Genomic DNA, 10,660 nt, shown 5'->3' with positions numbered 1-10,660 from the left:
TAAAAGGACAGATAGGTAAAGATAGAATGTTAGTAAAAGATTGCAACAACCCACCATCATCAACAGATAGATGGACCAGGCAAAAAAAGTTAACAAACTTCAGAGTTGAACTGCACCATAGATCAAATGGATTTGACAGGTGTGTACAATCATTCCGTCCAACATCTGTGGAATAAACATTCTTCTCAGCCTCCCATGAAACTTTATCAAAAGTAGATAACATTTTTGGGCCCTAAAAAGTCTTAGCAAATAAGAAGTTGAAATAATTTCTGTATTGTCTCAGATTCCAATGGGATAAAACTGGAAATCAGTAGTAAAAGAAACAAGAAAAATATGAACACTTAAAAATTGAACAATATGCTTTAAAAGATCAGTGTACCATTGAATAAGTGGGAATGGATTATACCTTTCCTAGAATAAAGTAAAAATGAAAATACTACTTATCAGAGTCTGTGAGAAGCAGCAAATGCAGTTCTATGAGAAAAATTTATAGCTATAAATTTCAACATTAAGAAATCAGAGCAATATTAAATAAATATCTTAATGAAGCACAACAAGGACTGAGAAAGGCAATAAAAATCAAGTCAAAATTAGTAGATTAGAAGAAATAATAAAGATAAAAACTGAGATTGATGAAATGGAAACCAAAATATAATAAAAGAACAATGAAGCAAATAGTTGGTTCTTTGAAAAGATAAACAAAATTGAGAGACCTTGGCCAAACTAATCAAATGAAAGAACGAGAAGACATAAATCAATAAAATTATAGGTGAGAAAAAGAATATTACAATAGACACTACTGAAATCCTTAGACCATTAGGGGATATTTTGAAAAATGATACTGCAACAAACTGGGAAACCTGGAATAAATGGATACATTTCTAGACACATATGCCCTACCAAGATTGAACAAAGATGTCAAAAAGCTAAACAGAACCAGAAGCTGTTGGCTCAAGCTTGTAAACTTAGCTACTTAGGAGGCTGAGATAGGGAGGATCATGGTTCAGTACCAGTCCAAGCAAAAAAGTTTATGAGACCCTATCTAAAGCAGTAACTGAGTACAGTGGCAGGCAACAGTCATCCCAGTCTATATGGGAGGGTGATATTAGGAGGATTGCAGTTCCAGGCTAACCTGTGCAAAAAAAAAAAAAAAAACTCCAAGAACCCATTTCAATGGGAAAAAATCTGTACATGATGGTGTGTGCCTGTCATTCCCGTGACAGCTGGAAGCATGAAATAGAAGGATCATGGCCTGGCTAAAAGCAAGACTGTCGAAAATAACCAGAGCCAAAAGGAATGGAGAATGAATCAAGTGGTAAGGTGCCTGCCTAGCAAGTGGGAAGCCTTAAGCTGAAACACAGTACCATAAAAACAAATAAACAAACAAAAACCCTAAACATATGTGTACTGAGCAATGAAATTGTAGCAGTAACTGAGTCTCCCAATAAGGAAAACACCAATAATGATAAATAATCATATCAGACTTTTAAAGGACTAACACCAATATGCCTCAAGCTATTCCATAAAAGACAAAGAAGGAATACTTCCAAACTCATTGTATGAAGCCAGTTTTATCATTTTTCCATAACCAGATAAGGAAACAACAAACATGGAAACTGTAGACCAATTTTCTTGATAAGTGTACATGTAAAAATCCTCAATAAAACCTTTACAAACTGAATTCAACAATACATTAAAAATATCATATATATAATCAAGTAAGTTTCATATCAAAGGTGCAAGGATCGTTGAGGATACTCAATCAATAAATGTAATAAAGCATATTAGTTGAATTGAGGACAAAAATCATTTATTACTTCAATAGATACAAAAGACCCTGTGACAAATTTCAACACAGCTTCATGATAAAAGCCCTAAAGAAACTAGGAACAGAAGGATCATACATCAGAATAATAAAAGCTGTATATGCAAACCTATAGCCAACATCATACCAAATCGGAAAAAACTGAAACATTTTCTCTAAAATCAGGAATGAGACAAGGATGTCCAGTCACTACTTATGGTCAATATAGTACTTAAAACCATACTCATGCAATAAGGCAAAAGAATGAAATAAAAAGAATGCAACCAAGAATAAAAAAACTCAAATTATCACTATTTCATATGCTCCTACACTTAAAAGATCTTAAAGACTCCAGCAGAAGACTCTCAGATCTGATAAATAAATTCATTTCATTCATGAAAGCCTCAAAAAAAACATAGATATGAACTTAATCAGTTATTAAAGGCTTCTATAATGAAAACTACAAATCACTAAAAAGATTGTGTAAGATTTCCCATGATCATGGATTAGCAGAATTTGGGTATTTTTTTTGTTTTCGCCAATACTGGGGTTTGAATTCAGGGCCTCATTCTTGCTAAGCAGGCACTCTACAGCTTGATCACTCCACCAGCCCTCTTTTGTGTCAGGTATTTTTGAGATAGGGTCTCTCGGATTATTTGCCCAGGGCTGGCTTTGAACTCAGATCCTCCTAATCTCTGCCTCTTGACTAGCTAGGATTACAGGAGTGAGCCACCATAGCCCAACAATTAGCACAATTTTTATTATTAAAATAGGTATATTCCCAAATGTGATCCACAGATTCAGTGCAACCCCCCAAAATTCAAATAACGCTTTTCATAGACATAGAGAGAATATCCTAAAGTTCACATGGAAACACAGAAGACCCCAAAAGGCCAAGCCAATATTAAGCAGTAAGAAAAAAGCCACAGCTATCACAATATTCAATTTCAAATTTTACTGCAGAGCTATAGTCCAAAAACAGTATGGCATAATAATAGATAGATAGACACATAAAATGTTACAAAGGATCCAGAAATAAACCTGCACATAGACAGCCACCTGATTTTCAGCAAAGGTGCCAATAACATATATTGATAAAAAGCCTTTTTAACAAGTGGTGCCAAATATCTACATATAGAGGACAGAAACTAGATCCCTATCTCTCATCCTGTGCAAAAAAATCAACTCAAATAGATTAAGGACCTTAATGAAAGACCTCAAACTTTTCAACTATTAAAGGAAGAGGCAACACTTTAAGATAGAGGCACATAGGCAATGACTTTCTAAATAGGACCCTGATAGCTCAGGAAATAAGTATTGACAAATGGGTTTGCATCAAATTAAAAAGCTTCTGTATAACAAAAAAATTATAATAGACTGAAGAGACAACCTATGGGATGAAGAAAACCCTTGCCAACAATTTATCTGAGTGAAGAATAATATCCTGGATATATAAGGAATTTAATTAAACACCAAAGAATAATCAAATCAATAAGCAGACAAATGGGTGAAACAAACATTCTTCAAATAAACACATACAAATGGACAATAATCACATGAAGAAAACATTCAACAGCTTTGGCCATCAGGGAAGTACAATTCAAAACTACCTCGCCCAGTCTAAATGGCTATCATCAAAAAAAAACAAAAACCAATAAATGTTGATAAGGATGAAGGATAAAGAACCCTCATACGCTTTTAGTGGGAATTTAATTCAGTCCAGCTGCTATGGAAATCAGTAAACCAGAAACACAACTATCATATGATCCAGATATATTGCTTCTGTGTATCCAAAAGAACCAAATTCATGTACAATAATGATAGTGTATACCCATGCTTATTGAAGGACTATTCACAATAGACAAGTTATGGAATCATTCTAGGTGCACGTCAACTGATGAATTGATAAAGTGTAGTGTGTGTACACAATCACATTTTATTCAGCCATAAAAAAATTATGTCCATTGAGAGAAAATGGATGGAACTGGAGATTATAATCTTACCTGAAATAAGTCAGTCTCTCAAAGACAAGCATGTTTTCTCTCATATGTGGAACTTGGGGTGGGGAAAAAACATGAAAGTGAAAGAGAGAGACTATTAGAAATGTCACAGGTCAAAATAGGAAGAGGGAAGTGGAATATGTGGATGGAGTGAATTTGACCAAAGTACATTATAGACATATATGGAAATGTCAAAACGAAACCAAGTACTTTATACAATCAATATGTACCAATAAAAACTTGGAAATACACACTTTTACTTTTACTTTTACTTCCTCCTTCCCTCCCTCCCTTCCCTCCTTTCTTCTTTTCTTTCTCTTTTTCTTTCCTTTCTTTTCTTTTCCCTTCCTTCCTTCCCCCCTTTTCCCCACTCCTTCTTTCTTTCTCTTTCTTTCTTTCTTTTCTTTTTTTTCAGTTCTGAGGTTTGAACTCAGGGCTTGTACTTGCTGTGTACTGGAGACATGTCCACAGTCCTCTATTACTTTCTATCTTTGCTGGTTTTCACTGTCACCTTTTAGGCTAAGTATGAAGGTACTTTAATACCATATTTTATATACTAAAATATTCACATATTCCATAGTGTAATATTGTTGACTGTAGATGCTAATCATTGTTCTATGGATTTGAGGTCACTATAAAGTAGGATGATTTTCATCCTTGTGGATAGTAGTTTTAGCCTGAGATGCCTAAAGAATTTAATAAATTATATCTTAGGGAAGGACCAACCCTTTTGGAGATGATATTGTACCTCTGATGTACACATTTAATTATTCTTGGTCTGCTTTATTATTTTTTGTATTTTTCCACTTGGAATAACTGTCCTTACCCACATGTTAATTTTTAAGAGACCATGGCCTTCATTTTGATCAATTTTTACTTTTCTCACTTATTATCTTAATAAGTTATATCTTCATTTTATTCTTTAAATGTGTTCTGATTATTTCAAACATTTTATTTAAGTATAAAAAATTTACAATAGCAGAAAATACAATTTTGCGATATATATTTTATGCCTACCAATTTCATTTTTATTAACAATTTACTATATTTTTGCATAGCTCTCCTATGTTTTATCACAAAATAACTACTGAGTCTACAACTAAAATTGTATTGAGTCTACAACTAAATTTAGGAACATGTGACATCTTATTGCTATTGAGGGTTCTTATTTACATATTATCAAAATATTGCAGTGTTTGTATGCCATTTGTGAAATTTGTTATTAAGTATTATTTGGTTTTGGGTATATTGTATTATTAGTTCATTTTCCTAATATTGTTAAGTTGTTATACCACATCCCTGCTAAAATTAGTTATTAGTTTTAGAAGTTGTTTTTGGTTTTTCCCACATTTATTCTATATAAGCAACCATACCTTTTGCAAATGGTTTATACCTCCTTTTCAATCTTCACACATATATTTGTTTTGTTTGCTTTATTGAAATTATCTCCAATTCAAGACTGAATAAAAGTGACGAGATCCTTACCTTATTCCCTACTTTAGGAATAAAATGGTTCACTTTTTTATGATTAAGTATGATGTCAACTATATGTTTTACATTTATACCCTTTATCAGATTGGGAACATTCCCTGGTTTTCTAAGATCTTGTGCTATAAATGCAAGATGAAATTTTTAAAAATAAAAGTGTAAAAAAAACACTAATTTCTTTATAGCTCAACTCTTGGTTTTACTGTGAATAACTTTCATGTAGCAGTATAAATAGTAATCTAAACAGTGAACATTGATTTACCTAAAAACCAGAGAAGAGGAGAAAGCAGTGCTGATTCAAGAAATCTAAAGCTAAGGACTCATCTAGTATAACAGGGAGTCAGTCAATGTCTAGAATTCATCAATCAAGCAAGACTAATAATATATATGCATATATATTTTAAATAAATAGCTCCAAGAACTGGAGGAACTGTTGCAGGGGAGCAGTCCTAAGGAATGAGTGGCCATTATAAGCAAATCCCATATTACTTAGTGCATGTGTGTTTCAAATAAATAGTAAGAAAACAGACACCAACTCTTCTCAGTTTGTTTTGTTTGTTTTGGGTAGGATTGGGGTTTGAACTTGAATTTAGGGCTTCATTCTTGCAAGTGGCTCTACCACTTGAGCCACAGCTCCAGTACATTTTGCTCTGGTTATTTTGGAGAGGGGGGGTCTCAGAACTACTTCCATGGATGGCCTTGAACCACGATCCTCCCAATCTCAGCCCCTCAAATAGTTTGGATTACAGACATGAGCCACAGGCACCAGGCTGTTGTATGATGAATTAATTTTTCAAGCACTTTTTCTTCATCTATTAAGATATTCATATGACTTTATCCCCTGCATTTGTTAAAAATAGTGAATTTTGAATGGTTGGGTATTTTTCAGTACTGGGGATTGAAATCATGGCTCCACCATTTGATCCATGCCCCGAGTCTGCCTTTGTTGTTTTTTGAGTGTTAGAACATCTTTGAATTCTACTTAATCTTGATGGTATCTACAAGTCTTATTGTTTTCTAGTTTTTATGTGTTGTGAAGGTTGAATTTTGATATAATTCTGTTTATATTTTTCTGCTCTATTTCATGAGACAATTAATCTTTAATTTCAGTGTTTATGATACCTTTGCTAGATTTTGTTATTAAAATTATGTGGGTATCATGAAAATAGTTGGAAAGTGTTCCTTTGTCCTTTTCCTGAAAGTATTTCTTTAAAACGTTTCTTGGGTTCTGCACTGAAAGAATAGCCTGGAATGTTCTTTGTAGGAAAAGTAATAAATGAATTCAATTTCATCAAGTGTAGGAATGTCCCTTGCTCTAGATAAACCTAATTCTGTGAAGTATATTTAAGTGCATTTTGACTCCACATGTGTTCTATTTTGATCTGTGTACGTGGAATCATTCTGTAAGTTGGAACTTACAGAAATAAAGCTAAAGTAGTTAATAGGGAAATTCATATCTTTTATAATTTTATAAGATCATGTCTGGTTGTCACTTAAATTTCTGATGGGGGTTACCAGTACCTCCAAATAATCTTTCTAAATAAATATATAGATCTTAAACATCCCTAAAGCTAGTGCATCATGACCAAATATAATTAGGAATTAGGACAAGAAAGTGAATCATGTTTTGTCTCCTTAATATGCCATTTTTTTACTAGCCCTTAAAGTATATCAGTGTCATGCCTAGTTTTGAATTCTCATAATTCAAAGTTTTAAAGTATACAGAATTCCAGAAATTGAAAGACATTCTAATAGTAATCTTTTTCTTTTTCTTTTTAAGTAATATCTCTGTGTATCATGTTTTATTGATTACCCTAGAGATTGTAACATAGGCTTTTAATTTTTAACTATGCCCTTAGAATTAATATTTACAACTTCATGTAAAATGCAGAAGTCTTACAACTATATAAGTCGATTTGTCCCCACCAACACCATGAATCTTCATGCTATGTACAATAGTAGTTATGGTGTGCAGAATTACATCTAACAAATACTATAACCTACAGTATAGTTTTTTTTAGGTAGCCATACATCTTATAAAGTAACTTAGAGAAATTATTGTCTTCTGTATTTGAATTACAAATTACAATTTTCTTCATTCTTTCCAGAAAGTTCACATTATCATTTGTGTCATTTCTTTTTAGACAGAAGAAATTCTTTTAGCATTTCTTGTAATTTTCTGTCAACAAATTCTCTTTATATTCATTATCCAATTTTTTAATTTCACATCCTTCATTTGTTAATATTTTCTCTGTATAGAATTACAGGTTAACAGGTTTTAGTGTTGTGTAAAATTCTCTTATAACATTAAAGATTCTGTTCATTGTCTTCTGATACACAAAATTTCTTCAGACAAGTCAATGGATTAAATTGGTGTGCCTCTAAATATAAGATGAACATTTTTTTTCTGGTTTTTTTAAGATTATTTATTTTCAGTTTCCTAGATTGATTAAAATGTCCACACATTATAACAGTACTCACATTTGGAGTTTCTGAACTTCTCCTATCTACAAATTTATGTCCATAACCAAATTTGGAGAACTTTGGGGCATGACTTTTTCAAATGCTTTTCTGCCTTTCTCTCTTTATTCTATGTGCCCATTTAGACAGGAATATATTTTGGGTCTTTGCATATCAACTTAACAGTTACTTGAATTTTTTTTCTTTGAATCTTTATTTTTCTCTATATTCTTTGTAGTTGTGATGGTTAATCTTGACTGTCAGCAGACTGGACTGAGAGGCACCTATGAGATTAGTAAAGAACATTTCTGCATATGTCTGTTAGGGTACTTCCAGAGAGAGAATTAATTAGATCCACCTGACTGTGGGGTGGGGTCCCAGATACAACAAGATGGTGAAGGAGACAGCCACTCATGTTTGCATCTAGTCTTCCCTGCTTCCCATGCACCATGAGGTGAAGAACCTCCTCTGCCACCTGCCTCCTGCTACCATGGTGTTCTGAACAAGCATGTGAGCACAGTAATCATGGACTGAGTTCTCTGAAACCATGAGACATAGTGTATTTTTCCACCCTTAAGTTGTTCCTGTGGGACATTTTGTCATAGTGACTAGCATAATACTAGCTATTATATTATGCTCTTTGATATATAATATATTATTATACGTTACAGTGTTATATAATAATGCTGAACCATTGTTATTGATTTATCTTCAATCTCACAGGTTTTTTTTTTCTTTTTTTTTTCTTTTGTAATATCCATTTTGCCATTAAGTCCATCTCATGCATTTTAAAATTTCATCTATTATATTTTCAGTTAGAATTTGAATTTACTTCTTTTTCTTGTTTTTTTTTCTATTTGTTTCTTTTAGAACCATTTTAGTTCTGAGATTTCTTACTTTTTTAATAATCTAAAGTATGATGGTGTATGCCTGTAATCCCAACACTTGGGAGGCAGAGGCAGGAGAATCATAAGTTCAAGGTCTGTCTCAAAAAAAGCATATATATATACATATAGGGTAGAGTGACAACTGCTTTAATTATGTTCATCTCTTAATTCCAACATCTATACTGCTTCAGAGTTAATCTACATGAATCATATTTTAGAATAGGGTGTTTTCCGACCACTTTAAATGTAGAATACTTTTGGAGTATGTACTGGATATTGTGAATATTATGCCCCAGAGATTCTGTTATCCTCTCAAGAGAATTGAAAGCTGAGTGTTGAATAACTGTGTTTGTTCTAGCAAGCATTTGACCTAGCTAGGCTCAAATGCAAACTCTCTCCTCCTGCAGAGGGAAGCACAGACATATTAGCTCAGCAGCTTTATTTTTCCTTGTGCTGCAGGTACCCGCACCATTCATACAGGTTTCAGTCATCAGAAAGAAAGATGTCTGGAAAGAATTTACACATGAGAATTTATACTTGGGCTTGGAGAGTTCCTTCTATGGCTTTTTCCTTTCCTGGATTTCTACCCTCAAACGCATTGACTCCTTTGGTTGTCTTTTTTATTCTATTGCTATTGCTACATATCAAAAAGACTGGGATTTCCTATTGTGTTTTTCTACTATGCATGATACAAATTGAGGTTTTAGTAGTCTCCTATGTTTAGTGGTAGATTTGGAGGGGAAGGTTGTATGTATGTGTATGTGTGTGCATATGTGTTTGTGCAGGTTGCTCAAAGTTTATAGTTGTTTTCTGAGGGCTTGCTGGACTGATGAGATCCACTCATTCATACTCAAAAAAAAATATGCCGGTTTCAACACATTTTCACTGTGCATTTGTGTGTGTGTGTGTCTGCATGTGGGACTGGGGATCAAATCTAGGGCCTCATGCCTACATTGCTAGTGCTTTAGCACTCAGTCACACCCCCCAGCCCATGTATTTTATAATGTTCTAAAATGTTCTTTGTGCTTTGCACCAAATGGAGCCAAAAGCAAAGAGGGAAACTCTTGCCCCTCCCAAAGCTGAACCAAAGCAAAGGCTTTGAAGGCCAAGAAGGCAGTGCTTAAAGGCATCAACAGCCACAAAAAAAGGAGATGATAGGCACGTCACCCTCCTTCAGGGTGGCAAGATGCTGTGGCAATGGAGACAGCCCAGATACCCTAGGAAGAGTGCCCCCAAGAGAAACAAGCTTGACCACTATGCCATTATCAAGTTCCCCTGACCACTGAGTCAGCCATGACGAAGATAGACGACAACAACACACTTATGTTCATTGTGGATGTCAAGGCCAATAAGCACCAGATCAAACAGGCTGTGAAGAAGCTCCATGACATTGATGTGGCTAAGGTCAGCTCTCTGATCAGGCCTGATGGAGAGAAGAGGGTGTATGTCCACTGCCTCCTGATTATGATGCTTTGGATGTTGCCAACAAAACTGGAATCATCTAAATTGAGTCCAGCTGGAAAATTCTAAATGTACATATTTTTCAACATAAAAGATAAAAATGAAATGTTCTTTGTGTTTCTTTTGTTACTTTCTCCATGGCTCTCTGAATTTTACCAAACATGTGTTTTTATTAAATTTACTATCCTATCCAGTAGTCCTTGAAAATTTACACTGATATTGTTTGAATTAAGCTTTATTCTGTTTTGAGCTATGCTCTTATGCCTCTCCTCTTTTTTTATACTATGATCTTTTATTCCATTCTTATTTTTATTTTTTCTTATTGTATTTTCCTAGTTGCCATTATATTATCATTATTATACCTCATTTAAGTAGTTTAAAGTATCATTTTTATTTGCTCTCATGTAAAATGATTTATGTTACTTTGTGAAATCTCTTTGCATTGTTTTCAAGCTCTAAACTGAGAAGAGGGATAATTGTATTCTTTCTAGTCACTTTAAACTGATAACAGAAGGAAGTTGAAATACATACCACTAGAGCAATGTGCAGCCTTGGTTCCA

At 33.7% G+C, this 10,660-nt stretch overlaps 1 pseudogene; it reads left to right on the top strand.

The window, feature by feature from the left end:
• Positions 1 to 9,675: 9,675 nt before the first annotated feature.
• On the top strand, positions 9,676 to 10,144 carry LOC109676993 (large ribosomal subunit protein uL23 pseudogene; annotated as a pseudogene).
• The last annotated feature ends 516 nt before the right edge of the window (positions 10,145 to 10,660 follow it).

The sequence above is a fragment of the Castor canadensis genome, chromosome 4 (genome assembly GCF_047511655.1).
Source record: "Castor canadensis chromosome 4, mCasCan1.hap1v2, whole genome shotgun sequence".
Lineage (NCBI taxonomy): Eukaryota > Metazoa > Chordata > Mammalia > Rodentia > Castoridae > Castor > Castor canadensis.
Note: the sequence above shows the minus strand (reverse complement) of the source record. Positions and strands in the feature narration are given on the sequence as shown.